This window comes from Oncorhynchus clarkii, unplaced genomic scaffold (genome assembly GCF_045791955.1).
Source record: "Oncorhynchus clarkii lewisi isolate Uvic-CL-2024 unplaced genomic scaffold, UVic_Ocla_1.0 unplaced_contig_1013_pilon_pilon, whole genome shotgun sequence".
Lineage (NCBI taxonomy): Eukaryota > Metazoa > Chordata > Actinopteri > Salmoniformes > Salmonidae > Oncorhynchus > Oncorhynchus clarkii.
This window is the reverse complement of record NW_027259776.1, coordinates 1-23,551: the sequence shown is the minus strand read 5'-3', so window position 1 is coordinate 23,551 and position 23,551 is coordinate 1. Positions and strand designations below refer to the sequence as shown.

General features: G+C 43.5%; 57 non-coding genes across 57 annotated transcripts; all 57 read right to left on the bottom strand.

Moving 5' to 3' along the window:
• Positions 1-28: 28 nt before the first annotated feature.
• On the bottom strand, positions 29-147 carry LOC139400800 (5S ribosomal RNA). Its single transcript, XR_011632736.1, has one exon. It is a non-coding gene; the product is annotated as a 5S ribosomal RNA (ribosomal RNA).
• Positions 148-324: 177 nt separating this feature from the next.
• On the bottom strand, positions 325-443 carry LOC139400799 (5S ribosomal RNA). Its single transcript, XR_011632735.1, has one exon. It is a non-coding gene; the product is annotated as a 5S ribosomal RNA (ribosomal RNA).
• A 177-nt stretch (positions 444-620) lies between these two features.
• On the bottom strand, positions 621-739 carry LOC139400797 (5S ribosomal RNA). Its single transcript, XR_011632733.1, has one exon. It is a non-coding gene; the product is annotated as a 5S ribosomal RNA (ribosomal RNA).
• A 177-nt stretch (positions 740-916) lies between these two features.
• LOC139400796 (5S ribosomal RNA) lies at positions 917-1,035 on the bottom strand. The gene has a single exon (XR_011632732.1). It is a non-coding gene; the product is annotated as a 5S ribosomal RNA (ribosomal RNA).
• A 177-nt stretch (positions 1,036-1,212) lies between these two features.
• Positions 1,213-1,331, bottom strand: LOC139400795 (5S ribosomal RNA). Its single transcript, XR_011632731.1, has one exon. It is a non-coding gene; the product is annotated as a 5S ribosomal RNA (ribosomal RNA).
• A 177-nt stretch (positions 1,332-1,508) lies between these two features.
• On the bottom strand, positions 1,509-1,627 carry LOC139400794 (5S ribosomal RNA). The gene has a single exon (XR_011632730.1). It is a non-coding gene; the product is annotated as a 5S ribosomal RNA (ribosomal RNA).
• Positions 1,628-1,887: 260 nt separating this feature from the next.
• LOC139400793 (5S ribosomal RNA) lies at positions 1,888-2,006 on the bottom strand. The gene has a single exon (XR_011632729.1). It is a non-coding gene; the product is annotated as a 5S ribosomal RNA (ribosomal RNA).
• Positions 2,007-2,183: 177 nt separating this feature from the next.
• On the bottom strand, positions 2,184-2,302 carry LOC139400851 (5S ribosomal RNA). The gene has a single exon (XR_011632784.1). It is a non-coding gene; the product is annotated as a 5S ribosomal RNA (ribosomal RNA).
• Positions 2,303-2,479: 177 nt separating this feature from the next.
• On the bottom strand, positions 2,480-2,598 carry LOC139400850 (5S ribosomal RNA). Its single transcript, XR_011632783.1, has one exon. It is a non-coding gene; the product is annotated as a 5S ribosomal RNA (ribosomal RNA).
• A 177-nt stretch (positions 2,599-2,775) lies between these two features.
• On the bottom strand, positions 2,776-2,894 carry LOC139400849 (5S ribosomal RNA). The gene has a single exon (XR_011632782.1). It is a non-coding gene; the product is annotated as a 5S ribosomal RNA (ribosomal RNA).
• A 177-nt stretch (positions 2,895-3,071) lies between these two features.
• Positions 3,072-3,190, bottom strand: LOC139400848 (5S ribosomal RNA). The gene has a single exon (XR_011632781.1). It is a non-coding gene; the product is annotated as a 5S ribosomal RNA (ribosomal RNA).
• Positions 3,191-3,367: 177 nt separating this feature from the next.
• On the bottom strand, positions 3,368-3,486 carry LOC139400847 (5S ribosomal RNA). Its single transcript, XR_011632780.1, has one exon. It is a non-coding gene; the product is annotated as a 5S ribosomal RNA (ribosomal RNA).
• A 177-nt stretch (positions 3,487-3,663) lies between these two features.
• LOC139400844 (5S ribosomal RNA) lies at positions 3,664-3,782 on the bottom strand. The gene has a single exon (XR_011632778.1). It is a non-coding gene; the product is annotated as a 5S ribosomal RNA (ribosomal RNA).
• A 188-nt stretch (positions 3,783-3,970) lies between these two features.
• On the bottom strand, positions 3,971-4,089 carry LOC139400843 (5S ribosomal RNA). The gene has a single exon (XR_011632777.1). It is a non-coding gene; the product is annotated as a 5S ribosomal RNA (ribosomal RNA).
• A 177-nt stretch (positions 4,090-4,266) lies between these two features.
• LOC139400842 (5S ribosomal RNA) lies at positions 4,267-4,385 on the bottom strand. The gene has a single exon (XR_011632776.1). It is a non-coding gene; the product is annotated as a 5S ribosomal RNA (ribosomal RNA).
• A 177-nt stretch (positions 4,386-4,562) lies between these two features.
• Positions 4,563-4,681, bottom strand: LOC139400841 (5S ribosomal RNA). Its single transcript, XR_011632775.1, has one exon. It is a non-coding gene; the product is annotated as a 5S ribosomal RNA (ribosomal RNA).
• A 177-nt stretch (positions 4,682-4,858) lies between these two features.
• On the bottom strand, positions 4,859-4,977 carry LOC139400840 (5S ribosomal RNA). Its single transcript, XR_011632774.1, has one exon. It is a non-coding gene; the product is annotated as a 5S ribosomal RNA (ribosomal RNA).
• A 260-nt stretch (positions 4,978-5,237) lies between these two features.
• On the bottom strand, positions 5,238-5,356 carry LOC139400839 (5S ribosomal RNA). The gene has a single exon (XR_011632773.1). It is a non-coding gene; the product is annotated as a 5S ribosomal RNA (ribosomal RNA).
• Positions 5,357-5,533: 177 nt separating this feature from the next.
• LOC139400838 (5S ribosomal RNA) lies at positions 5,534-5,652 on the bottom strand. Its single transcript, XR_011632772.1, has one exon. It is a non-coding gene; the product is annotated as a 5S ribosomal RNA (ribosomal RNA).
• A 177-nt stretch (positions 5,653-5,829) lies between these two features.
• LOC139400837 (5S ribosomal RNA) lies at positions 5,830-5,948 on the bottom strand. Its single transcript, XR_011632771.1, has one exon. It is a non-coding gene; the product is annotated as a 5S ribosomal RNA (ribosomal RNA).
• A 176-nt stretch (positions 5,949-6,124) lies between these two features.
• LOC139400836 (5S ribosomal RNA) lies at positions 6,125-6,243 on the bottom strand. The gene has a single exon (XR_011632770.1). It is a non-coding gene; the product is annotated as a 5S ribosomal RNA (ribosomal RNA).
• Positions 6,244-6,420: 177 nt separating this feature from the next.
• LOC139400835 (5S ribosomal RNA) lies at positions 6,421-6,539 on the bottom strand. Its single transcript, XR_011632769.1, has one exon. It is a non-coding gene; the product is annotated as a 5S ribosomal RNA (ribosomal RNA).
• Positions 6,540-6,716: 177 nt separating this feature from the next.
• LOC139400833 (5S ribosomal RNA) lies at positions 6,717-6,835 on the bottom strand. Its single transcript, XR_011632767.1, has one exon. It is a non-coding gene; the product is annotated as a 5S ribosomal RNA (ribosomal RNA).
• A 260-nt stretch (positions 6,836-7,095) lies between these two features.
• Positions 7,096-7,214, bottom strand: LOC139400832 (5S ribosomal RNA). The gene has a single exon (XR_011632766.1). It is a non-coding gene; the product is annotated as a 5S ribosomal RNA (ribosomal RNA).
• Positions 7,215-7,391: 177 nt separating this feature from the next.
• LOC139400831 (5S ribosomal RNA) lies at positions 7,392-7,510 on the bottom strand. Its single transcript, XR_011632765.1, has one exon. It is a non-coding gene; the product is annotated as a 5S ribosomal RNA (ribosomal RNA).
• A 177-nt stretch (positions 7,511-7,687) lies between these two features.
• On the bottom strand, positions 7,688-7,806 carry LOC139400829 (5S ribosomal RNA). The gene has a single exon (XR_011632764.1). It is a non-coding gene; the product is annotated as a 5S ribosomal RNA (ribosomal RNA).
• A 177-nt stretch (positions 7,807-7,983) lies between these two features.
• LOC139400828 (5S ribosomal RNA) lies at positions 7,984-8,102 on the bottom strand. Its single transcript, XR_011632763.1, has one exon. It is a non-coding gene; the product is annotated as a 5S ribosomal RNA (ribosomal RNA).
• A 177-nt stretch (positions 8,103-8,279) lies between these two features.
• LOC139400827 (5S ribosomal RNA) lies at positions 8,280-8,398 on the bottom strand. Its single transcript, XR_011632762.1, has one exon. It is a non-coding gene; the product is annotated as a 5S ribosomal RNA (ribosomal RNA).
• A 177-nt stretch (positions 8,399-8,575) lies between these two features.
• Positions 8,576-8,694, bottom strand: LOC139400826 (5S ribosomal RNA). Its single transcript, XR_011632761.1, has one exon. It is a non-coding gene; the product is annotated as a 5S ribosomal RNA (ribosomal RNA).
• Positions 8,695-8,951: 257 nt separating this feature from the next.
• On the bottom strand, positions 8,952-9,070 carry LOC139400825 (5S ribosomal RNA). The gene has a single exon (XR_011632760.1). It is a non-coding gene; the product is annotated as a 5S ribosomal RNA (ribosomal RNA).
• A 177-nt stretch (positions 9,071-9,247) lies between these two features.
• Positions 9,248-9,366, bottom strand: LOC139400824 (5S ribosomal RNA). Its single transcript, XR_011632759.1, has one exon. It is a non-coding gene; the product is annotated as a 5S ribosomal RNA (ribosomal RNA).
• A 177-nt stretch (positions 9,367-9,543) lies between these two features.
• LOC139400823 (5S ribosomal RNA) lies at positions 9,544-9,662 on the bottom strand. The gene has a single exon (XR_011632758.1). It is a non-coding gene; the product is annotated as a 5S ribosomal RNA (ribosomal RNA).
• A 6,119-nt stretch (positions 9,663-15,781) lies between these two features.
• On the bottom strand, positions 15,782-15,900 carry LOC139400821 (5S ribosomal RNA). The gene has a single exon (XR_011632756.1). It is a non-coding gene; the product is annotated as a 5S ribosomal RNA (ribosomal RNA).
• Positions 15,901-16,077: 177 nt separating this feature from the next.
• Positions 16,078-16,196, bottom strand: LOC139400820 (5S ribosomal RNA). Its single transcript, XR_011632755.1, has one exon. It is a non-coding gene; the product is annotated as a 5S ribosomal RNA (ribosomal RNA).
• Positions 16,197-16,456: 260 nt separating this feature from the next.
• On the bottom strand, positions 16,457-16,575 carry LOC139400819 (5S ribosomal RNA). The gene has a single exon (XR_011632754.1). It is a non-coding gene; the product is annotated as a 5S ribosomal RNA (ribosomal RNA).
• A 177-nt stretch (positions 16,576-16,752) lies between these two features.
• On the bottom strand, positions 16,753-16,871 carry LOC139400818 (5S ribosomal RNA). The gene has a single exon (XR_011632753.1). It is a non-coding gene; the product is annotated as a 5S ribosomal RNA (ribosomal RNA).
• A 177-nt stretch (positions 16,872-17,048) lies between these two features.
• Positions 17,049-17,167, bottom strand: LOC139400817 (5S ribosomal RNA). Its single transcript, XR_011632752.1, has one exon. It is a non-coding gene; the product is annotated as a 5S ribosomal RNA (ribosomal RNA).
• A 177-nt stretch (positions 17,168-17,344) lies between these two features.
• Positions 17,345-17,463, bottom strand: LOC139400816 (5S ribosomal RNA). The gene has a single exon (XR_011632751.1). It is a non-coding gene; the product is annotated as a 5S ribosomal RNA (ribosomal RNA).
• A 177-nt stretch (positions 17,464-17,640) lies between these two features.
• Positions 17,641-17,759, bottom strand: LOC139400815 (5S ribosomal RNA). Its single transcript, XR_011632750.1, has one exon. It is a non-coding gene; the product is annotated as a 5S ribosomal RNA (ribosomal RNA).
• Positions 17,760-17,936: 177 nt separating this feature from the next.
• On the bottom strand, positions 17,937-18,055 carry LOC139400813 (5S ribosomal RNA). Its single transcript, XR_011632749.1, has one exon. It is a non-coding gene; the product is annotated as a 5S ribosomal RNA (ribosomal RNA).
• Positions 18,056-18,315: 260 nt separating this feature from the next.
• On the bottom strand, positions 18,316-18,434 carry LOC139400812 (5S ribosomal RNA). The gene has a single exon (XR_011632748.1). It is a non-coding gene; the product is annotated as a 5S ribosomal RNA (ribosomal RNA).
• A 177-nt stretch (positions 18,435-18,611) lies between these two features.
• Positions 18,612-18,730, bottom strand: LOC139400811 (5S ribosomal RNA). Its single transcript, XR_011632747.1, has one exon. It is a non-coding gene; the product is annotated as a 5S ribosomal RNA (ribosomal RNA).
• Positions 18,731-18,907: 177 nt separating this feature from the next.
• Positions 18,908-19,026, bottom strand: LOC139400809 (5S ribosomal RNA). Its single transcript, XR_011632745.1, has one exon. It is a non-coding gene; the product is annotated as a 5S ribosomal RNA (ribosomal RNA).
• A 260-nt stretch (positions 19,027-19,286) lies between these two features.
• Positions 19,287-19,405, bottom strand: LOC139400808 (5S ribosomal RNA). The gene has a single exon (XR_011632744.1). It is a non-coding gene; the product is annotated as a 5S ribosomal RNA (ribosomal RNA).
• Positions 19,406-19,582: 177 nt separating this feature from the next.
• On the bottom strand, positions 19,583-19,701 carry LOC139400807 (5S ribosomal RNA). The gene has a single exon (XR_011632743.1). It is a non-coding gene; the product is annotated as a 5S ribosomal RNA (ribosomal RNA).
• A 260-nt stretch (positions 19,702-19,961) lies between these two features.
• LOC139400806 (5S ribosomal RNA) lies at positions 19,962-20,080 on the bottom strand. Its single transcript, XR_011632742.1, has one exon. It is a non-coding gene; the product is annotated as a 5S ribosomal RNA (ribosomal RNA).
• A 177-nt stretch (positions 20,081-20,257) lies between these two features.
• On the bottom strand, positions 20,258-20,376 carry LOC139400805 (5S ribosomal RNA). The gene has a single exon (XR_011632741.1). It is a non-coding gene; the product is annotated as a 5S ribosomal RNA (ribosomal RNA).
• Positions 20,377-20,553: 177 nt separating this feature from the next.
• On the bottom strand, positions 20,554-20,672 carry LOC139400804 (5S ribosomal RNA). Its single transcript, XR_011632740.1, has one exon. It is a non-coding gene; the product is annotated as a 5S ribosomal RNA (ribosomal RNA).
• A 177-nt stretch (positions 20,673-20,849) lies between these two features.
• On the bottom strand, positions 20,850-20,968 carry LOC139400803 (5S ribosomal RNA). Its single transcript, XR_011632739.1, has one exon. It is a non-coding gene; the product is annotated as a 5S ribosomal RNA (ribosomal RNA).
• Positions 20,969-21,145: 177 nt separating this feature from the next.
• On the bottom strand, positions 21,146-21,264 carry LOC139400802 (5S ribosomal RNA). Its single transcript, XR_011632738.1, has one exon. It is a non-coding gene; the product is annotated as a 5S ribosomal RNA (ribosomal RNA).
• A 177-nt stretch (positions 21,265-21,441) lies between these two features.
• Positions 21,442-21,560, bottom strand: LOC139400801 (5S ribosomal RNA). The gene has a single exon (XR_011632737.1). It is a non-coding gene; the product is annotated as a 5S ribosomal RNA (ribosomal RNA).
• A 260-nt stretch (positions 21,561-21,820) lies between these two features.
• Positions 21,821-21,939, bottom strand: LOC139400798 (5S ribosomal RNA). The gene has a single exon (XR_011632734.1). It is a non-coding gene; the product is annotated as a 5S ribosomal RNA (ribosomal RNA).
• A 177-nt stretch (positions 21,940-22,116) lies between these two features.
• Positions 22,117-22,235, bottom strand: LOC139400845 (5S ribosomal RNA). The gene has a single exon (XR_011632779.1). It is a non-coding gene; the product is annotated as a 5S ribosomal RNA (ribosomal RNA).
• Positions 22,236-22,432: 197 nt separating this feature from the next.
• LOC139400834 (5S ribosomal RNA) lies at positions 22,433-22,551 on the bottom strand. Its single transcript, XR_011632768.1, has one exon. It is a non-coding gene; the product is annotated as a 5S ribosomal RNA (ribosomal RNA).
• Positions 22,552-22,827: 276 nt separating this feature from the next.
• Positions 22,828-22,946, bottom strand: LOC139400822 (5S ribosomal RNA). The gene has a single exon (XR_011632757.1). It is a non-coding gene; the product is annotated as a 5S ribosomal RNA (ribosomal RNA).
• Positions 22,947-23,123: 177 nt separating this feature from the next.
• LOC139400810 (5S ribosomal RNA) lies at positions 23,124-23,242 on the bottom strand. The gene has a single exon (XR_011632746.1). It is a non-coding gene; the product is annotated as a 5S ribosomal RNA (ribosomal RNA).
• A 177-nt stretch (positions 23,243-23,419) lies between these two features.
• On the bottom strand, positions 23,420-23,538 carry LOC139400792 (5S ribosomal RNA). The gene has a single exon (XR_011632728.1). It is a non-coding gene; the product is annotated as a 5S ribosomal RNA (ribosomal RNA).
• Between the last annotated feature and the right edge of the window lie 13 nt (positions 23,539-23,551).

The window sequence follows — 23,551 nt, the reverse complement described above, 5'->3', positions numbered from 1 at the left end:
GTTGAAATTCCACAAGGCAGTGACAAAAAGCTTACAGCACCTGGTATTCCTAGGCGGTCTCCCATCCAAGTACTAACCAGGCCCGACCCTGCTTAGCTTCCGAGATCGGACGAGATCAGGCGTACTCAGGCCGGTGTGGCCGTAAGCGAAAGGCAATCTCAAAAAGTGGATGAAATTGCATATACTGTAGCCATAATTTGTGGTACAGATTGTTGGATGAAATACAAACTAACCTTGCTTACTTATTTCAAAGCGAGGGCACATATTTCAGCCTTGTGGGAAAAAACGGACAAAGAGTTGAAATTCCACAAGGCAGTGACAAAAAGCTTACAGCACCTGGTATTCCCAGGCGGTCTCCCATCCAAGTACTAACCAGGCCCGACCCTGCTTAGCTTCCGAGATCGGACGAGATCAGGCGTACTCAGGCCGGTGTGGCCGTAAGCGAAAGGCAATCTCAAAAAGTGGATGAAATTGCATATACTGTAGCCATAATTTGTAGCACAGATTGTTGGATGAAATACAAACTAACCTTGCTTACTTATTTCAAAGCGAGGGCACATATTTCAGCCTTGTGGGAAAAAACGGACAAAGAGTTGAAATTCCACAAGGCAGTGACAAAAAGCTTACAGCACCTGGTATTCCCAGGCGGTCTCCCATCCAAGTACTAACCAGGCCCGACCCTGCTTAGCTTCCGAGATCGGACGAGATCAGGCGTACTCAGGCCGGTGTGGCCGTAAGCTAAAGGCAATCTCAAAAAGTGGATGAAATTGCATATACTGTAGCCATAATTTGTAGTACAGATTGTTGGATGAAATACAAACTAACCTTGCTTACTTATTTCAAAGCGAGGGCACATATTTCAGCCTTGTGGGAAAAAACGGACAAAGAGTTGAAATTCCACAAGGCAGTGACAAAAAGCTTACAGCACCTGGTATTCCCAGGCGGTCTCCCATCCAAGTACTAACCAGGCCCGACCCTGCTTAGCTTCCGAGATCGGACGAGATCAGGCGTACTCAGGCCGGTGTGGCCGTAAGCGAAAGGCAATCTCAAAAAGTGGATGAAATTGCATATACTGTAGCCATAATTTGTGGTACAGATTGTTGGATGAAATACAAACTAACCTTGCTTACTTATTTCAAAGCGAGGGCACATATTTCAGCCTTGTGGGAAAAAACGGACAAAGAGTTGAAATTCCACAAGGCAGTGACAAAAAGCTTACAGCACCTGGTATTCCCAGGCGGTCTCCCATCCAAGTACTAACCAGGCCCGACCCTGCTTAGCTTCCGAGATCGGACGAGATCAGGCGTACTCAGGCCGGTGTGGCCGTAAGCGAAAGGCAATCTCAAAAAGTGGATGAAATTGCATATACTGTAGCCATAATTTGTGGTACAGATTGTTGGATGAAATACAAACTAACCTTGCTTACTTATTTCAAAGCGAGGGCACATATTTCAGCCTTGTGGGAAAAAACGGACAAAGAGTTGAAATTCCACAAGGCAGTGACAAAAAGCTTACAGCACCTGGTATTCCCAGGCGGTCTCCCATCCAAGTACTAACCAGGCCCGACCCTGCTTAGCTTCCGAGATCGGACGAGATCAGGCGTACTCAGGCCGGTGTGGCCGTAAGCGAGAAACTATCTCTTGGTGCACTATGTAAAGTCAAAGTGAGCCTGATTAACAGCTGTTGCATTTTCACCATTTAGATAAGCATCTTTGTGTCACTCAAAAAGTGGAAGAAATTGCATATACTGTAGCCATAATTTGTAGCACAGATTGTTGGATGAAATACAAACTAACCTTGCTTACTTATTTCAAAGCGAGGGCACATATTTCAGCCTTGTGGGAAAAAACGGACAAAGAGTTGAAATTCCACAAGGCAGTGACAAAAAGCTTACAGCACCTGGTATTCCCAGGCGGTCTCCCATCCAAGTACTAACCAGGCCCGACCCTGCTTAGCTTCCGAGATCGGACGAGATCAGGCGTACTCAGGCCGGTGTGGCCGTAAGCGAAAGGCAATCTCAAAAAGTGGATGAAATTGCATATACTGTAGCCATAATTTGTGGTACAGATTGTTGGATGAAATACAAACTAACCTTGCTTACTTATTTCAAAGCGAGGGCACATATTTCAGCCTTGTGGGAAAAAACGGACAAAGAGTTGAAATTCCACAAGGCAGTGACAAAAAGCTTACAGCACCTGGTATTCCCAGGCGGTCTCCCATCCAAGTACTAACCAGGCCCGACCCTGCTTAGCTTCCGAGATCGGACGAGATCAGGCGTACTCAGGCCGGTGTGGCCGTAAGCGAAAGGCAATCTCAAAAAGTGGATGAAATTGCATATACTGTAGCCATAATTTGTGGTACAGATTGTTGGATGAAATACAAACTAACCTTGCTTACTTATTTCAAAGCGAGGGCACATATTTCAGCCTTGTGGGAAAAAACGGACAAAGAGTTGAAATTCCACAAGGCAGTGACAAAAAGCTTACAGCACCTGGTATTCCCAGGCGGTCTCCCATCCAAGTACTAACCAGGCCCGACCCTGCTTAGCTTCCGAGATCGGACGAGATCAGGCGTACTCAGGCCGGTGTGGCCGTAAGCGAAAGGCAATCTCAAAAAGTGGATGAAATTGCATATACTGTAGCCATAATTTGTAGCACAGATTGTTGGATGAAATACAAACTAACCTTGCTTACTTATTTCAAAGCGAGGGCACATATTTCAGCCTTGTGGGAAAAAACGGACAAAGAGTTGAAATTCCACAAGGCAGTGACAAAAAGCTTACAGCACCTGGTATTCCCAGGCGGTCTCCCATCCAAGTACTAACCAGGCCCGACCCTGCTTAGCTTCCGAGATCGGACGAGATCAGGCGTACTCAGGCCGGTGTGGCCGTAAGCGAAAGGCAATCTCAAAAAGTGGATGAAATTGCATATACTGTAGCCATAATGTGTAGCACAGATTGTTGGATGAAATACAAACTAACCTTGCTTACTTATTTCAAAGCGAGGGCACATATTTCAGCCTTGTGGGAAAAAACGGACAAAGAGTTGAAATTCCACAAGGCAGTGACAAAAAGCTTACAGCACCTGGTATTCCCAGGCGGTCTCCCATCCAAGTACTAACCAGGCCCGACCCTGCTTAGCTTCCGAGATCGGACGAGATCAGGCGTACTCAGGCCGGTGTGGCCGTAAGCGAAAGGCAATCTCAAAAAGTGGATGAAATTGCATATACTGTAGCCATAATTTGTGGCACAGATTGTTGGATGAAATACAAACTAACCTTGCTTACTTATTTCAAAGCGAGGGCACATATTTCAGCCTTGTGGGAAAAAACGGACAAAGAGTTGAAATTCCACAAGGCAGTGACAAAAAGCTTACAGCACCTGGTATTCCCAGGCGGTCTCCCATCCAAGTACTAACCAGGCCCGACCCTGCTTAGCTTCCGAGATCGGACGAGATCAGGCGTACTCAGGCCGGTGTGGCCGTAAGCGAAAGGCAATCTCAAAAAGTGGATGAAATTGCATATACTGTAGCCATAATTTGTGGTACAGATTGTTGGATGAAATACAAACTAACCTTGCTTACTTATTTCAAAGCGAGGGCACATATTTCAGCCTTGTGGGAAAAAACGGACAAAGAGTTGAAATTCCACAAGGCAGTGACAAAAAGCTTACAGCACCTGGTATTCCCAGGCGGTCTCCCATCCAAGTACTAACCAGGCCCGACCCTGCTTAGCTTCCGAGATCGGACGAGATCAGGCGTACTCAGGCCGGTGTGGCCGTAAGCGAAAGGCATCTCTTGGTGCATCTCAAAAAGTGGATGAAATTGCATATACTGTAGCCATAATTTGTAGCACAGATTGTTGGATGAAATACAAACTAACCTTGCTTACTTATTTCAAAGCGAGGGCACATATTTCAGCCTTGTGGGAAAAAACGGACAAAGAGTTGAAATTCCACAAGGCAGTGACAAAAAGCTTACAGCACCTGGTATTCCCAGGCGGTCTCCCATCCAAGTACTAACCAGGCCCGACCCTGCTTAGCTTCCGAGATCGGACGAGATCAGGCGTACTCAGGCCGGTGTGGCCGTAAGCGAAAGGCAATCTCAAAAAGTGGATGAAATTGCATATACTGTAGCCATAATTTGTAGCACAGATTGTTGGATGAAATACAAACTAACCTTGCTTACTTATTTCAAAGCGAGGGCACATATTTCAGCCTTGTGGGAAAAAACGGACAAAGAGTTGAAATTCCACAAGGCAGTGACAAAAAGCTTACAGCACCTGGTATTCCCAGGCGGTCTCCCATCCAAGTACTAACCAGGCCCGACCCTGCTTAGCTTCCGAGATCGGACGAGATCAGGCGTACTCAGGCCGGTGTGGCCGTAAGCGAAAGGCAATCTCAAAAAGTGGATGAAATTGCATATACTGTAGCCATAATTTGTGGTACAGATTGTTGGATGAAATACAAACTAACCTTGCTTACTTATTTCAAAGCGAGGGCACATATTTCAGCCTTGTGGGAAAAAACGGACAAAGAGTTGAAATTCCACAAGGCAGTGACAAAAAGCTTACAGCACCTGGTATTCCCAGGCGGTCTCCCATCCAAGTACTAACCAGGCCCGACCCTGCTTAGCTTCCGAGATCGGACGAGATCAGGCGTACTCAGGCCGGTGTGGCCGTAAGCGAAAGGCAATCTCAAAAAGTGGATGAAATTGCATATACTGTAGCCATAATTTGTGGTACAGATTGTTGGATGAAATACAAACTAACCTTGCTTACTTATTTCAAAGCGAGGGCACATATTTCAGCCTTGTGGGAAAAAACGGACAAAGAGTTGAAATTCCACAAGGCAGTGACAAAAAGCTTACAGCACCTGGTATTCCCAGGCGGTCTCCCATCCAAGTACTAACCAGGCCCGACCCTGCTTAGCTTCCGAGATCGGACGAGATCAGGCGTACTCAGGCCGGTGTGGCCGTAAGCGAGAAACTATCTCTTGGTGCACTATGTAAAGTCAAAGTGAGCCTGATTAACAGCTGTTGCATTTTCACCATTTAGATAAGCATCTTTGTGTCACTCAAAAAGTGGAAGAAATTGCATATACTGTAGCCATAATTTGTAGCACAGATTGTTGGATGAAATACAAACTAACCTTGCTTACTTATTTCAAAGCGAGGGCACATATTTCAGCCTTGTGGGAAAAAACGGACAAAGAGTTGAAATTCCACAAGGCAGTGACAAAAAGCTTACAGCACCTGGTATTCCCAGGCGGTCTCCCATCCAAGTACTAACCAGGCCCGACCCTGCTTAGCTTCCGAGATCGGACGAGATCAGGCGTACTCAGGCCGGTGTGGCCGTAAGCGAAAGGCAATCTCAAAAAGTGGATGAAATTGCATATACTGTAGCCATAATTTGTGGTACAGATTGTTGGATGAAATACAAACTAACCTTGCTTACTTATTTCAAAGCGAGGGCACATATTTCAGCCTTGTGGGAAAAAACGGACAAAGAGTTGAAATTCCACAAGGCAGTGACAAAAAGCTTACAGCACCTGGTATTCCCAGGCGGTCTCCCATCCAAGTACTAACCAGGCCCGACCCTGCTTAGCTTCCGAGATCGGACGAGATCAGGCGTACTCAGGCCGGTGTGGCCGTAAGCGAAAGGCAATCTCAAAAAGTGGATGAAATTGCATATACTGTAGCCATAATTTGTAGCACAGATTGTTGGATGAAATACAAACTAACCTTGCTTACTTATTTCAAAGCGAGGGCACATATTTCAGCCTTGTGGGAAAAAACGGACAAAGAGTTGAAATTCCACAAGGCAGTGACAAAAAGCTTACAGCACCTGGTATTCCCAGGCGGTCTCCCATCCAAGTACTAACCAGGCCCGACCCTGCTTAGCTTCCGAGATCGGACGAGATCAGGCGTACTCAGGCCGGTGTGGCCGTAAGCGAAAGGCAACTCAAAAAGTGGATGAAATTGCATATACTGTAGCCATAATTTGTAGCACAGATTGTTGGATGAAATACAAACTAACCTTGCTTACTTATTTCAAAGCGAGGGCACATATTTCAGCCTTGTGGGAAAAAACGGACAAAGAGTTGAAATTCCACAAGGCAGTGACAAAAAGCTTACAGCACCTGGTATTCCCAGGCGGTCTCCCATCCAAGTACTAACCAGGCCCGACCCTGCTTAGCTTCCGAGATCGGACGAGATCAGGCGTACTCAGGCCGGTGTGGCCGTAAGCGAAAGGCAATCTCAAAAAGTGGATGAAATTGCATATACTGTAGCCATAATTTGTGGTACAGATTGTTGGATGAAATACAAACTAACCTTGCTTACTTATTTCAAAGCGAGGGCACATATTTCAGCCTTGTGGGAAAAAACGGACAAAGAGTTGAAATTCCACAAGGCAGTGACAAAAAGCTTACAGCACCTGGTATTCCCAGGCGGTCTCCCATCCAAGTACTAACCAGGCCCGACCCTGCTTAGCTTCCGAGATCGGACGAGATCAGGCGTACTCAGGCCGGTGTGGCCGTAAGCGAAAGGCAATCTCAAAAAGTGGATGAAATTGCATATACTGTAGCCATAATTTGTGGCACAGATTGTTGGATGAAATACAAACTAACCTTGCTTACTTATTTCAAAGCGAGGGCACATATTTCAGCCTTGTGGGAAAAAACGGACAAAGAGTTGAAATTCCACAAGGCAGTGACAAAAAGCTTACAGCACCTGGTATTCCCAGGCGGTCTCCCATCCAAGTACTAACCAGGCCCGACCCTGCTTAGCTTCCGAGATCGGACGAGATCAGGCGTACTCAGGCCGGTGTGGCCGTAAGCGAGAAACTATCTCTTGGTGCACTATGTAAAGTCAAAGTGAGCCTGATTAACAGCTGTTGCATTTTCACCATTTAGATAAGCATCTTTGTGTCACTCAAAAAGTGGAAGAAATTGCATATACTGTAGCCATAATTTGTAGCACAGATTGTTGGATGAAATACAAACTAACCTTGCTTACTTATTTCAAAGCGAGGGCACATATTTCAGCCTTGTGGGAAAAAACGGACAAAGAGTTGAAATTCCACAAGGCAGTGACAAAAAGCTTACAGCACCTGGTATTCCCAGGCGGTCTCCCATCCAAGTACTAACCAGGCCCGACCCTGCTTAGCTTCCGAGATCGGACGAGATCAGGCGTACTCAGGCCGGTGTGGCCGTAAGCGAAAGGCAATCTCAAAAAGTGGATGAAATTGCATATACTGTAGCCATAATTTGTGGCACAGATTGTTGGATGAAATACAAACTAACCTTGCTTACTTATTTCAAAGCGAGGGCACATATTTCAGCCTTGTGGGAAAAAACGGACAAAGAGTTGAAATTCCACAAGGCAGTGACAAAAAGCTTACAGCACCTGGTATTCCCAGGCGGTCTCCCATCCAAGTACTAACCAGGCCCGACCCTGCTTAGCTTCCGAGATCGGACGAGATCAGGCGTACTCAGGCCGGTGTGGCCGTAAGCGAAAGGCAATCTCAAAAAGTGGATGAAATTGCATATACTGTAGCCATAATTTGTAGCACAGATTGTTGGATGAAATACAAACTAACCTTGCTTACTTATTTCAAAGCGAGGGCACATATTTCAGCCTTGTGGGAAAAAACGGACAAAGAGTTGAAATTCCACAAGGCAGTGACAAAAAGCTTACAGCACCTGGTATTCCCAGGCGGTCTCCCATCCAAGTACTAACCAGGCCCGACCCTGCTTAGCTTCCGAGATCGGACGAGATCAGGCGTACTCAGGCCGGTGTGGCCGTAAGCAAAAGGCAATCTCAAAAAGTGGATGAAATTGCATATACTGTAGCCATAATTTGTGGTACAGATTGTTGGATGAAATACAAACTAACCTTGCTTACTTATTTCAAAGCGAGGGCACATATTTCAGCCTTGTGGGAAAAAACGGACAAAGAGTTGAAATTCCACAAGGCAGTGACAAAAAGCTTACAGCACCTGGTATTCCCAGGCGGTCTCCCATCCAAGTACTAACCAGGCCCGACCCTGCTTAGCTTCCGAGATCGGACGAGATCAGGCGTACTCAGGCCGGTGTGGCCGTAAGCGAAAGGCAATCTCAAAAAGTGGATGAAATTGCATATACTGTAGCCATAATTTGTGGTACAGATTGTTGGATGAAATACAAACTAACCTTGCTTACTTATTTCAAAGCGAGGGCACATATTTCAGCCTTGTGGGAAAAAACGGACAAAGAGTTGAAATTCCACAAGGCAGTGACAAAAAGCTTACAGCACCTGGTATTCCCAGGCGGTCTCCCATCCAAGTACTAACCAGGCCCGACCCTGCTTAGCTTCCGAGATCGGACGAGATCAGGCGTACTCAGGCCGGTGTGGCCGTAAGCGAAAGGCAATCTCAAAAAGTGGATGAAATTGCATATACTGTAGCCATAATTTGTGGTACAGATTGTTGGATGAAATACAAACTAACCTTGCTTACTTATTTCAAAGCGAGGGCACATATTTCAGCCTTGTGGGAAAAAACGGACAAAGAGTTGAAATTCCACAAGGCAGTGACAAAAAGCTTACAGCACCTGGTATTCCCAGGCGGTCTCCCATCCAAGTACTAACCAGGCCCGACCCTGCTTAGCTTCCGAGATCGGACGAGATCAGGCGTACTCAGGCCGGTGTGGCCGTAAGCGAGAAACTATCTCTTGGTGCACTATGTAAAGTCAAAGTGAGCCTGATTAACAGCTGTTGCATTTTCACCATTTAGATAAGCATCTTTGTGTCACTCAAAAAGAAGAAATTGCATATACTGTAGCCATAATTTGTAGCACAGATTGTTGGATGAAATACAAACTAACCTTGCTTACTTATTTCAAAGCGAGGGCACATATTTCAGCCTTGTGGGAAAAAACGGACAAAGAGTTGAAATTCCACAAGGCAGTGACAAAAAGCTTACAGCACCTGGTATTCCCAGGCGGTCTCCCATCCAAGTACTAACCAGGCCCGACCCTGCTTAGCTTCCGAGATCGGACGAGATCAGGCGTACTCAGGCCGGTGTGGCCGTAAGCGAAAGGCAATCTCAAAAAGTGGATGAAATTGCATATACTGTAGCCATAATTTGTGGTACAGATTGTTGGATGAAATACAAACTAACCTTGCTTACTTATTTCAAAGCGAGGGCACATATTTCAGCCTTGTGGGAAAAAACGGACAAAGAGTTGAAATTCCACAAGGCAGTGACAAAAAGCTTACAGCACCTGGTATTCCCAGGCGGTCTCCCATCCAAGTACTAACCAGGCCCGACCCTGCTTAGCTTCCGAGATCGGACGAGATCAGGCGTACTCAGGCCGGTGTGGCCGTAAGCGAAAGGCAATCTCAAAAAGTGGATGAAATTGCATATACTGTAGCCATAATTTGTAGCACAGATTGTTGGATGAAATACAAACTAACCTTGCTTACTTATTTCAAAGCGAGGGCACATATTTCAGCCTTGTGGGAAAAAACGGACAAAGAGTTGAAATTCCACAAGGCAGTGACAAAAAGCTTACAGCACCTGGTATTCCCAGGCGGTCTCCCATCCAAGTACTAACCAGGCCCGACCCTGCTTAGCTTCCGAGATCGGACGAGATCAGGCGTACTCAGGCCGGTGTGGCCGTAAGCGAAAGGCAATCTCAAAAAGTGGATGAAATTGCATATACTGTAGCCATAATTTGTAGCACAGATTGTTGGATGAAATACAAACTAACCTTGCTTACTTATTTCAAAGCGAGGGCACATATTTCAGCCTTGTGGGAAAAAACGGACAAAGAGTTGAAATTCCACAAGGCAGTGACAAAAAGCTTACAGCACCTGGTATTCCCAGGCGGTCTCCCATCCAAGTACTAACCAGGCCCGACCCTGCTTAGCTTCCGAGATCGGACGAGATCAGGCGTACTTTTTTTTTTTTTTTTTTTTTTTTTATTAAAAAAAAGTTTCAATTACAATATTTTATAAAATGTACAATACACAAAAAAACAACTAACATAGGCAGGTGAACAATTCACCCCCTATCAAATCAAAGAACTCAAAAAACTAAAATACAACAAAAACTAATAAAAACATAACATTAAATTCTAATCTCACAAAACAGGCATGTTGAAATCAACTCACCGAACAACTATAAAAACCAAAAGGAAATTAACATACCAATACATTTCAAAAATGATAAGTAATTCTTCCTCCATCCACCCTTGAAATCAACCCACTCCCCTCCACAAAAGCTTCATCAAAACATTCCCTTCCATAACAATGAAACATATCTATATGCTTCTTAAACAATACTACAAAAATATCCCACACCCTTACCCTCTTCCCCTCAAAAAAAGCAAAATTCCTCCTACAAAAAATAGCATACCTCACAAAACTCAAAACAACATTTAACAAAACAACATTAACACCCTCACATTTACCAGCCATGCCAAATAACACCAATTCATTCCACACATATTTTTTCAAGATATCACCCTTCCAGTTTCTATGTATCATTCCCTTTACCTTACAAAATAAATATTTTAACTCCTCACATTCCACAAACAAATGTATTAAATTTTCTGGTAACTCACCACATAGATCACATTCTCTTTTTATTTCCCTATTGATTTGATGTAACACCACCTTTGTATATATACGATTATGCCTTATTTTAAAATCGTTACTTTCACATTCCATACTATTATATTTTACATTTAAAGTTTTCCATATCTTTTTTACATCCAAAGTTGGAAAAATTCCTTTCCAAACTTTCTCCGCAGCTGGCCTTTTCACATTTTTCTCTACCATTATTTTATAGAATTTTTTCACTGGGATACTAGATAACTGAGCCTTCTCCTTACTGTTACCAATAAATAAATTAGGAAAGACAAATAAATCTTCTCTAACAACTTCACTATTTATTAAATCTACCCATGTGCTTGGTATACTTTCTTTTATCTTCTCGTACATATTCTTCACTGTTCCCCTACCCACCTCTACATCCCATTCATGGATAGTGTCAAAAATAGCTTCTTCAGGAAAAAAACCTGGAATTACCTCATATGTGTAGTCTTTTATCTGTCTAAGACCTGCACTCATGAATACTTCACTATATAACACCTTTTCTTTGTACTTAATTTTCTCATTCAGAAAAACAGGGTGATTCATAATTAGGTCAATATGCCCACACTCATAATACACATTAGGCAACAACTCTGCCCATGCATTTAGCACTTCTTTATAAAAATCTGGTACCTTTTCACACATTTTCCTTTTAAGATCCATCAACAAACCATTATCTTCACATCCACCAATCTCATCTAAATAGACTTTGAAAAAATGTTTCCAGCCATAATCTAAACTGTCATATAAATATTTCTTTACTGTTTTTATCCTAATAGCTTTTCTTTTACTGTCAAAATCTACAAGTTTTAAACCTCCATCATCATAGTCCGCTATCAATGTTTTCTGCGCAATTCTAACACCTTTACCATCCCATATAAAGTTAGACACCACATTATTCAATTCATTTATAACCCACTCTGGCATGTCTAGAACTCCCAAAATATACACAAGTTTAGATGATACCAAAGCATTTACAACAATTACTTTACCTTTTAACTTTAATTTTCTATTTTTCCAGAAATTCAAAGTTAGCTTGATTTTATTGAGGATCCCCGTCCAAGTTATATCCCTTGCCTCTTTCTCCTTTACACCAATATTTACTCCCAGCACCTTCATAAAATCCTTAGCTACCTTAAATGGAATCTCACACTTATTTGCATCAATATCCCCAAAAAACATAATTTCTGTCTTCTCTATATTAACTTCAGCCCCTGATGCCTTACAGTAGATATCTATGATTTTCATAATGCTTTCAATGCTACCTACATCCTTCACAGTAAAAGTAGTGTCATCAGCGTACTGATGTATAACACTGACACCACCACCTGGGATTCCAACACCCCTCACCTCTTTGTCTCCAAGTATCAAAACAGCTAAAGGTTCCGTAGAAACACTGTACAATAGAGCTGACAAAGGACAACCCTGCCTTACTGACCTCTCTATAGGGAATGTATCTGTTAACACTCCGTTACATTTAACACAACTTTTTGCTCCACTATACAACAAGTTAATCCAAGATACAAATTTTGGCCCAAAACCAAACCTCTCCAAAGTCTGTAGCAGAAAACTATGTTCCACTTTATCAAAAGCTTTCTTAAAATCTAAACTTAAAACTATACCACCTTCATTTTTCATATGATTAACAACATCTCTAATTGTACAAATTATATCTGCAACATCTCTTCCAGGTATTCCGTAGGCTTGTGTTGATGTAATAATACTCCCAATCACCTTTTTCATCCTATTAGCTAAAACTTTAGTCAGTATTTTATAATCTGAATTTAGAAGACTAATAGGCCTATAATTTTCTAACTTTAACCTACTGCCTCTATTTTTAAATAAGATGGTTAACATACCAATTGACATAGACTCAGGGATTTCCTTATTCTCTTCCATATACTGAAAAACCTTCAATAAAATGGGTGCCAAAATATCCACAAAAACTTTATAGAATTCATTTGTTAAACCATCCAAACCTGGACTTTTATTTCCTTGAGTGTTCTCAATTGCTTCCTTGATTTCTATAATTGAAATATTTTCATCACACATCCTTCTATCTGTCTGAGATACTTTGGCACTGATTTTCTCCAACACTTTTTCAACACACACTTTATCTACATCATTCTTTTTATAAAGATTTCTGTAAAAGGATTCAACTGAATCTACGATGTCCACAAAATCATTTACCTTTACACCTTTTTCATTTTCCAATTCCACAATATAACTCTTAAATTGCTTTCGTTTTTCAAGCCCCAGAAAAAAGGAAGTACATTTCTCTCCCTCCAAGGCATACTGTGCCTTACTCCTAACAATAGCACCTAAACATTTCTTTTTTTCATAAAACCCTAGCTCTGCATGGATTTTCAAATAGTTCACTACATCATAGTCTGGATCAGCATCGGCCTTTTCAAGTTCCTGCAACATCCTATTTCTAAGCATTTTTTCTTTCAACTTATCGACACGGTTACGATTTTTGGAGTACCTAATACTCCTGTTTTTTACCTTAACTTTCACTTCTTCCCACCATAAACACACATTCTCTTTTAACAGTACATTAGACATTTCACCTTCGATACATTCAACAATTTCCTTTATATAACTTTCCTCCTTTAACAGACTGGCATTTAAACACCAGACACCTCCCCCTCTCATCTCCACAGCAAAACCTATCTGAAATGACATTACTGCATGATCACTGTATGCTGTAAAGTTATATGACATCTTCTGAACCTGCTGTATCACATCTTCTTTTACTAAACATAAATCAATTCTGCTTTGTTTTAGTTCATTTAACACCACCTGCCTTCTCGAAAACACTCTTCTATTTAAATTTTCAGCCCTCCATATATCTACAAGATTCTCATTTTTCATTAATTCCCATAAAGCATTTCTAGACGAATCATGTCTGAAGCTATCACATCTCGAGACATCCATTCTAGTGCACTTCACGTTAAAATCTCCTACCAGTATACAATTTTCTGAACACAGTGATCTTAGGTTATTAAACATATCTCTCCTTTCCGATTCAATATTCGAAGCATAAACATTAATTAAACGAAAAATGACATTTTGCACTTCAAACTCAATAACAATAAGTCTGCCCTGATTATCTGCATATACTTGCTTGACATTTTGAACCACATCATTTTTTACCAGAATAGCAACTCCACATGTTTTTTCACTTCCGTGACTACAAAATATTAGCTCAGACCATTTGCTCTTAATCTCTAACATTTTGGAGTCTGTCCAATTAGTCTCTTGAAAACACCACATGTCAGCTTTTACAGACACCAAAACCTGCTCCAATTTGTTCATATTTCTCAGACTGTTCCCATTTAGTGATGCAACTTTAACCATTGTTAATGTATGCAGAAATATAGTCAAAAAAAAACACGTCATTTCAAAATAGACTTTTTCTTTTTACCAGATCCCATCACCTCCCTAGCTTTCGTCAATGATCTCTTATTTCTAGCAAACAACTGAAAATCCTCACTATCTATTTCTTCTTCCGACTCATGACTTGGACTTATGAGAGGAGCAACATTCAAACCTTTTGTAAAATGCTCTTTAACCGTGCCATCAACTCCAGTGGACCCAGCCCTCTCCTTGGTGTTATTTTCACACAGGCTTAAAGCAGGTTCAGGCACCTGAGAAGCACCTTGCACCATCTCTACCTGTGTATCTAATTCACCAATCCTGTGCTGCTGCTCCACCGTGTCAGCAGCAGAGACCAAGACTGCATCTCGAGTACTGCCAGAAGGAATTACATACTCTCCAAGCACATCTATAGCTGTCTCTGCAATCACCTGCGACACACTTTCCATATCACTCTCTTCCCCTCTCTCCATAGCCACACTCTCGTCATCTTCTTCAGTAATGAGGTCCATTGTTTGCAGAAATAAGACATCATTCCCCTTCTTACATTTACATCTGTCCTTAGGTCTGTCACACCTTCTACACATATCACCAATGTTCGAACATTCCCTGGCATAATGCCCTTGTTCACCACATTTATGACATATAAATTCTGGACATTCTTTAAGTATGTGTCCCGGTTGAATACATAGTCTACATACCTTAACTTGGTTATCGTGGATCACTCGGAAATATTCAAATCCCTCTACTGTATTGAACTTTGTTGAGTAAGGCAATGATTGCACACTGTCCGTAAACTTCACTTTACAAAATCTCGTCCCATCCACAATGTCCGTTCCTGGCCACATCCTCCTCTTGATTGGTGTTATCGCATTCACTTTCCATCCTTGTAATTTCTCATGTATTTCATCGTCCGTAATATATGCCGGCAAGTTCAAAAAGGACACCACAAGTTCATCGTTCCCCAGTTCTTTCGCCATGACTTGACAGCTCTTTATTTTTAGCCCGTCTATTAGTCTTTCTTTTCCCTTCTCATGTGACATGGTTATTTCGTACTTATTTCTGTCTTTCGTTCTACATCCCAAAATCGTTCCGCATACTTCTTTGATTCCTCTCAGCAATTCCATCGTTGTTATTTTTTCTTCACCAATAACTTCCACATTCACCGTCAGTTCTTTCTCATATTTTCTTCTCCTCAACTCTTCATTCGACGCTCTTTTTTCTCCGTTGTCCATTCTCGTTGTTGTCGTTATTCTTGATGTCGAAGCCATTGAATCCATCCGGTTATTTTACGTATAATCCCCCAAACAGCTCACGCCGTTGGGGGATAAAAACGCAAATATTTACAATAAACTACACTCCCAACACAAACTTCCTAAACTTAAAGTATATAAACAACCAAAACCGAAAACTATTTTTTTTTCTCTCCAAACAATTCAAACACCTGCTGCTCACTCACTTCCTGAAACTACCAAAAAGGGGCGTACTCAGGCCGGTGTGGCCGTAAGCGAGAAACTATCTCTTGGTGCACTATGTAAAGTCAAAGTGAGCCTGATTAACAGCTGTTGCATTTTCACCATTTAGATAAGCATCTTTGTGTCACTCAAAAAGTGGAAGAAATTGCATATACTGTAGCCATAATTTGTAGCACAGATTGTTGGATGAAATACAAACTAACCTTGCTTACTTATTTCAAAGCGAGGGCACATATTTCAGCCTTGTGGGAAAAAACGGACAAAGAGTTGAAATTCCACAAGGCAGTGACAAAAAGCTTACAGCACCTGGTATTCCCAGGCGGTCTCCCATCCAAGTACTAACCAGGCCCGACCCTGCTTAGCTTCCGAGATCGGACGAGATCAGGCGTACTCAGGCCGGTGTGGCCGTAAGCGAAAGGCAATCTCAAAAAGTGGATGAAATTGCATATACTGTAGCCATAATTTGTAGCACAGATTGTTGGATGAAATACAAACTAACCTTGCTTACTTATTTCAAAGCGAGGGCACATATTTCAGCCTTGTGGGAAAAAACGGACAAAGAGTTGAAATTCCACAAGGCAGTGACAAAAAGCTTACAGCACCTGGTATTCCCAGGCGGTCTCCCATCCAAGTACTAACCAGGCCCGACCCTGCTTAGCTTCCGAGATCGGACGAGATCAGGCGTACTCAGGCCGGTGTGGCCGTAAGCGAGAAACTATCTCTTGGTGCACTATGTAAAGTCAAAGTGAGCCTGATTAACAGCTGTTGCATTTTCACCATTTAGATAAGCATCTTTGTGTCACTCAAAAAGTGGAAGAAATTGCATATACTGTAGCCATAATTTGTAGCACAGATTGTTGGATGAAATACAAACTAACCTTGCTTACTTATTTCAAAGCGAGGGCACATATTTCAGCCTTGTGGGAAAAAACGGACAAAGAGTTGAAATTCCACAAGGCAGTGACAAAAAGCTTACAGCACCTGGTATTCCCAGGCGGTCTCCCATCCAAGTACTAACCAGGCCCGACCCTGCTTAGCTTCCGAGATCGGACGAGATCAGGCGTACTCAGGCCGGTGTGGCCGTAAGCGAAAGGCAATCTCAAAAAGTGGATGAAATTGCATATACTGTAGCCATAATTTGTGGTACAGATTGTTGGATGAAATACAAACTAACCTTGCTTACTTATTTCAAAGCGAGGGCACATATTTCAGCCTTGTGGGAAAAAACGGACAAAGAGTTGAAATTCCACAAGGCAGTGACAAAAAGCTTACAGCACCTGGTATTCCCAGGCGGTCTCCCATCCAAGTACTAACCAGGCCCGACCCTGCTTAGCTTCCGAGATCGGACGAGATCAGGCGTACTCAGGCCGGTGTGGCCGTAAGCGAAAGGCAATCTCAAAAAGTGGATGAAATTGCATATACTGTAGCCATAATTTGTAGCACAGATTGTTGGATGAAATACAAACTAACCTTGCTTACTTATTTCAAAGCGAGGGCACATATTTCAGCCTTGTGGGAAAAAACGGACAAAGAGTTGAAATTCCACAAGGCAGTGACAAAAAGCTTACAGCACCTGGTATTCCCAGGCGGTCTCCCATCCAAGTACTAACCAGGCCCGACCCTGCTTAGCTTCCGAGATCGGACGAGATCAGGCGTACTCAGGCCGGTGTGGCCGTAAGCGAAAGGCAATCTCAAAAAGTGGATGAAATTGCATATACTGTAGCCATAATTTGTGGTACAGATTGTTGGATGAAATACAAACTAACCTTGCTTACTTATTTCAAAGCGAGGGCACATATTTCAGCCTTGTGGGAAAAAACGGACAAAGAGTTGAAATTCCACAAGGCAGTGACAAAAAGCTTACAGCACCTGGTATTCCCAGGCGGTCTCCCATCCAAGTACTAACCAGGCCCGACCCTGCTTAGCTTCCGAGATCGGACGAGATCAGGCGTACTCAGGCCGGTGTGGCCGTAAGCGAAAGGCAATCTCAAAAAGTGGATGAAATTGCATATACTGTAGCCATAATTTGTAGCACAGATTGTTGGATGAAATACAAACTAACCTTGCTTACTTATTTCAAAGCGAGGGCACATATTTCAGCCTTGTGGGAAAAAACGGACAAAGAGTTGAAATTCCACAAGGCAGTGACAAAAAGCTTACAGCACCTGGTATTCCCAGGCGGTCTCCCATCCAAGTACTAACCAGGCCCGACCCTGCTTAGCTTCCGAGATCGGACGAGATCAGGCGTACTCAGGCCGGTGTGGCCGTAAGCGAAAGGCAATCTCAAAAAGTGGATGAAATTGCATATACTGTAGCCATAATTTGTGGCACAGATTGTTGGATGAAATACAAACTAACCTTGCTTACTTATTTCAAAGCGAGGGCACATATTTCAGCCTTGTGGGAAAAAACGGACAAAGAGTTGAAATTCCACAAGGCAGTGACAAAAAGCTTACAGCACCTGGTATTCCCAGGCGGTCTCCCATCCAAGTACTAACCAGGCCCGACCCTGCTTAGCTTCCGAGATCGGACGAGATCAGGCGTACTCAGGCCGGTGTGGCCGTAAGCGAGAAACTATCTCTTGGTGCACTATGTAAAGTCAAAGTGAGCCTGATTAACAGCTGTTGCATTTTCACCATTTAGATAAGCATCTTTGTGTCACTCAAAAAGTGGAAGAAATTGCATATACTGTAGCCATAATTTGTAGCACAGATTGTTGGATGAAATACAAACTAACCTTGCTTACTTATTTCAAAGCGAGGGCACATATTTCAGCCTTGTGGGAAAAAACGGACAAAGAGTTGAAATTCCACAAGGCAGTGACAAAAAGCTTACAGCACCTGGTATTCCCAGGCGGTCTCCCATCCAAGTACTAACCAGGCCCGACCCTGCTTAGCTTCCGAGATCGGACGAGATCAGGCGTACTCAGGCCGGTGTGGCCGTAAGCGAAAGGCAATCTCAAAAAGTGGATGAAATTGCATATACTGTAGCCATAATTTGTAGCACAGATTGTTGGATGAAATACAAACTAACCTTGCTTACTTATTTCAAAGCGAGGGCACATATTTCAGCCTTGTGGGAAAAAACGGACAAAGAGTTGAAATTCCACAAGGCAGTGACAAAAAGCTTACAGCACCTGGTATTCCCAGGCGGTCTCCCATCCAAGTACTAACCAGGCCCGACCCTGCTTAGCTTCCGAGATCGGACGAGATCAGGCGTACTCAGGCCGGTGTGGCCGTAAGCGAAAGGCAATCTCAAAAAGTGGATGAAATTGCATATACTGTAGCCATAATTTGTGGCACAGATTGTTGGATGAAATACAAACTAACCTTGCTTACTTATTTCAAAGCGAGGGCACATATTTCAGCCTTGTGGGAAAAAACGGACAAAGAGTTGAAATTCCACAAGGCAGTGACAAAAAGCTTACAGCACCTGGTATTCCCAGGCGGTCTCCCATCCAAGTACTAACCAGGCCCGACCCTGCTTAGCTTCCGAGATCGGACGAGATCAGGCGTACTCAGGCCGGTGTGGCCGTAAGCGAGAAACTATCTCTTGGTGCACTATGTAAAGTCAAAGTGAGCCTGATTAACAGCTGTTGCATTTTCACCATTTAGATAAGCATCTTTGTGTCACTCAAAAAGTGGAAGAAATTGCATATACTGTAGCCATAATTTGTAGCACAGATTGTTGGATGAAATACAAACTAACCTTGCTTACTTATTTCAAAGCGAGGGCACATATTTCAGCCTTGTGGGAAAAAACGGACAAAGAGTTGAAATTCCACAAGGCAGTGACAAAAAGCTTACAGCACCTGGTATTCCCAGGCGGTCTCCCATCCAAGTACTAACCAGGCCCGACCCTGCTTAGCTTCCGAGATCGGACGAGATCAGGCGTACTCAGGCCGGTGTGGCCGTAAGCGAAAGGCAATCTCAAAAAGTGGATGAAATTGCATATACTGTAGCCATAATTTGTGGTACAGATTGTTGGATGAAATACAAACTAACCTTGCTTACTTATTTCAAAGCGAGGGCACATATTTCAGCCTTGTGGGAAAAAACGGACAAAGAGTTGAAATTCCACAAGGCAGTGACAAAAAGCTTACAGCACCTGGTATTCCCAGGCGGTCTCCCATCCAAGTACTAACCAGGCCCGACCCTGCTTAGCTTCCGAGATCGGACGAGATCAGGCGTACTCAGGCCGGTGTGGCCGTAAGCGAGAAACTATCTCTTGGTGCACTATGTAAAGTCAAAGTGAGCCTGATTAACAGCTGTTGCATTTTCACCATTTAGATAAGCATCTTTGTGTCACTCAAAAAGTGGAAGAAATTGCATATACTGTAGCCATAATTTGTAGCACAGATTGTTGGATGAAATACAAACTAACCTTGCTTACTTATTTCAAAGCGAGGGCACATATTTCAGCCTTGTGGGAAAAAACGGACAAAGAGTTGAAATTCCACAAGGCAGTGACAAAAAGCTTACAGCACCTGGTATTCCCAGGCGGTCTCCCATCCAAGTACTAACCAGGCCCGACCCTGCTTAGCTTCCGAGATCGGACGAGATCAGGCGTACTCAGGCCGGTGTGGCCGTAAGCGAAAGGCAATCTCAAAAAGTGGATGAAATTGCATATACTGTAGCCATAATTTGTGGTACAGATTGTTGGATGAAATACAAACTAACCTTGCTTACTTATTTCAAAGCGAGGGCACATATTTCAGCCTTGTGGGAAAAAACGGACAAAGAGTTGAAATTCCACAAGGCAGTGACAAAAAGCTTACAGCACCTGGTATTCCCAGGCGGTCTCCCATCCAAGTACTAACCAGGCCCGACCCTGCTTAGCTTCCGAGATCGGACGAGATCAGGCGTACTCAGGCCGGTGTGGCCGTAAGCGAAAGGCAATCTCAAAAAGTGGATGAAATTGCATATACTGTAGCCATAATTTGTAGCACAGATTGTTGGATGAAATACAAACTAACCTTGCTTACTTATTTCAAAGCGAGGGCACATATTTCAGCCTTGTGGGAAAAAACGGACAAAGAGTTGAAATTCCACAAGGCAGTGACAAAAAGCTTACAGCACCTGGTATTCCCAGGCGGTCTCCCATCCAAGTACTAACCAGGCCCGACCCTGCTTAGCTTCCGAGATCGGACGAGATCAGGCGTACTCAGGCCGGTGTGGCCGTAAGCGAAAGGCAATCTCAAAAAGTGGATGAAATTGCATATACTGTAGCCATAATTTGTGGTACAGATTGTTGGATGAAATACAAACTAACCTTGCTTACTTATTTCAAAGCGAGGGCACATATTTCAGCCTTGTGGGAAAAAACGGACAAAGAGTTGAAATTCCACAAGGCAGTGACAAAAAGCTTACAGCACCTGGTATTCCCAGGCGGTCTCCCATCCAAGTACTAACCAGGCCCGACCCTGCTTAGCTTCCGAGATCGGACGAGATCAGGCGTACTCAGGCCGGTGTGGCCGTAAGCGAAAGGCAATCTCAAAAAGTGGATGAAATTGCATATACTGTAGCCATAATTTGTGGTACAGATTGTTGGATGAAATACAAACTAACCTTGCTTACTTATTTCAAAGCGAGGGCACATATTTCAGCCTTGTGGGAAAAAACGGACAAAGAGTTGAAATTCCACAAGGCAGTGACAAAAAGCTTACAGCACCTGGTATTCCCAGGCGGTCTCCCATCCAAGTACTAACCAGGCCCGACCCTGCTTAGCTTCCGAGATCGGACGAGATCAGGCGTACTCAGGCCGGTGTGGCCGTAAGCGAAAGGCAATCTCAAAAAGTGGATGAAATTGCATATACTGTAGCCATAATTTGTGGCACAGATTGTTGGATGAAATACAAACTAACCTTGCTTACTTATTTCAAAGCGAGGGCACATATTTCAGCCTTGTGGGAAAAAACGGACAAAGAGTTGAAATTCCACAAGGCAGTGACAAAAAGCTTACAGCACCTGGTATTCCCAGGCGGTCTCCCATCCAAGTACTAACCAGGCCCGACCCTGCTTAGCTTCCGAGATCGGACGAGATCAGGCGTACTCAGGCCGGTGTGGCCGTAAGCGAGAAACTATCTCTTGGTGCACTATGTAAAGTCAAAGTGAGCCTGATTAACAGCTGTTGCATTTTCACCATTTAGATAAGCATCTTTGTGTCACTCAAAAAGTGGAAGAAATTGCATATACTGTAGCCATAATTTGTAGCACAGATTGTTGGATGAAATACAAACTAACCTTGCTTACTTATTTCAAAGCGAGGGCACATATTTCAGCCTTGTGGGAAAAAACGGACAAAGAGTTGAAATTCCACAAGGCAGTGACAAAAAGCTTACAGCACCTGGTATTCCCAGGCGGTCTCCCATCCAAGTACTAACCAGGCCCGACCCTGCTTAGCTTCCGAGATCGGACGAGATCAGGCGTACTCAGGCCGGTGTGGCCGTAAGCGAAAGGCAATCTCAAAAAGTGGATGAAATTGCATATACTGTAGCCATAATTTGTGGTACAGATTGTTGGATGAAATACAAACTAACCTTGCTTACTTATTTCAAAGCGAGGGCACATATTTCAGCCTTGTGGGAAAAAACGGACAAAGAGTTGAAATTCCACAAGGCAGTGACAAAAAGCTTACAGCACCTGGTATTCCCAGGCGGTCTCCCATCCAAGTACTAACCAGGCCCGACCCTGCTTAGCTTCCGAGATCGGACGAGATCAGGCGTACTCAGGCCGGTGTGGCCGTAAGCGAAAGGCAATCTCTAAGCATCTTTGTGTCACTCAAAAAGTGGAAGAAATTGCATATACTGTAGCCATAATTTGTAGCACAGATTGTTGGATGAAATACAAACTAACCTTGCTTACTTATTTCAAAGCGAGGGCACATATTTCAGCCTTGTGGGAAAAAACGGACAAAGAGTTGAAATTCCACAAGGCAGTGACAAAAAGCTTACAGCACCTGGTATTCCCAGGCGGTCTCCCATCCAAGTACTAACCAGGCCCGACCCTGCTTAGCTTCCGAGATCGGACGAGATCAGGCGTACTCAGGCCGGTGTGGCCGTAAGCCCCAGGCGGTCTCCCATCCAAGTACTAACCAGGCCCGACCCTGCTTAGCTTCCGAGATCGGACGAGATCAGGCGTACTCAGGCCGGTGTGGCCGTAAGCGAAAGGCAATCTCAAAAAGTGGATGAAATTGCATATACTGTAGCCATAATTTGTAGCACAGATTGTTGGATGAAATACAAACTAACCTTGCTTACTTATTTCAAAGCGAGGGCACATATTTCAGCCTTGTGGGAAAAAACGGACAAAGAGTTGAAATTCCACAAGGCAGTGACAAAAAGCTTACAGCACCTGGTATTCCCAGGCGGTCTCCCATCCAAGTACTAACCAGGCCCGACCCTGCTTAGCTTCCGAGATCGGACGAGATCAGGCGTACTCAGGCCGGTGTGGCCGTAAGCGAAAGGCAATCTCAAAAAGTGGATGAAATTGCATATACTGTAGCCATAATTTGTAGCACAGATTGTTGGATGAAATACAAACTAACCTTGCTTACTTATTTCAAAGCGAGGGCACATATTTCAGCCTTGTGGGAAAAAACGGACAAAGAGTTGAAATTCCACAAGGCAGTGACAAAAAGCTTACAGCACCTGGTATTCCCAGGCGGTCTCCCATCCAAGTACTAACCAGGCCCGACCCTGCTTAGCTTCCGAGATCGGACGAGATCAGGCGTACTCAGGCCGGTGTGGCCGTAAGCGAAAGGCAATCTCAAAAAGTGGATGAAATTGCATATACTGTAGCCATAATTTGTAGCACAGATTGTTGGATGAAATACAAACTAACCTTGCTTACTTATTTCAAAGCGAGGGCACATATTTCAGCCTTGTGGGAAAAAACGGACAAAGAGTTGAAATTCCACAAGGCAGTGACAAAAAGCTTACAGCACCTGGTATTCCCAGGCGGTCTCCCATCCAAGTACTAACCAGGCCCGACCCTGCTTAGCTTCCGAGATCGGACGAGATCAGGCGTACTCAGGCCGGTGTGGCCGTAAGCGAAAGGCAATCTC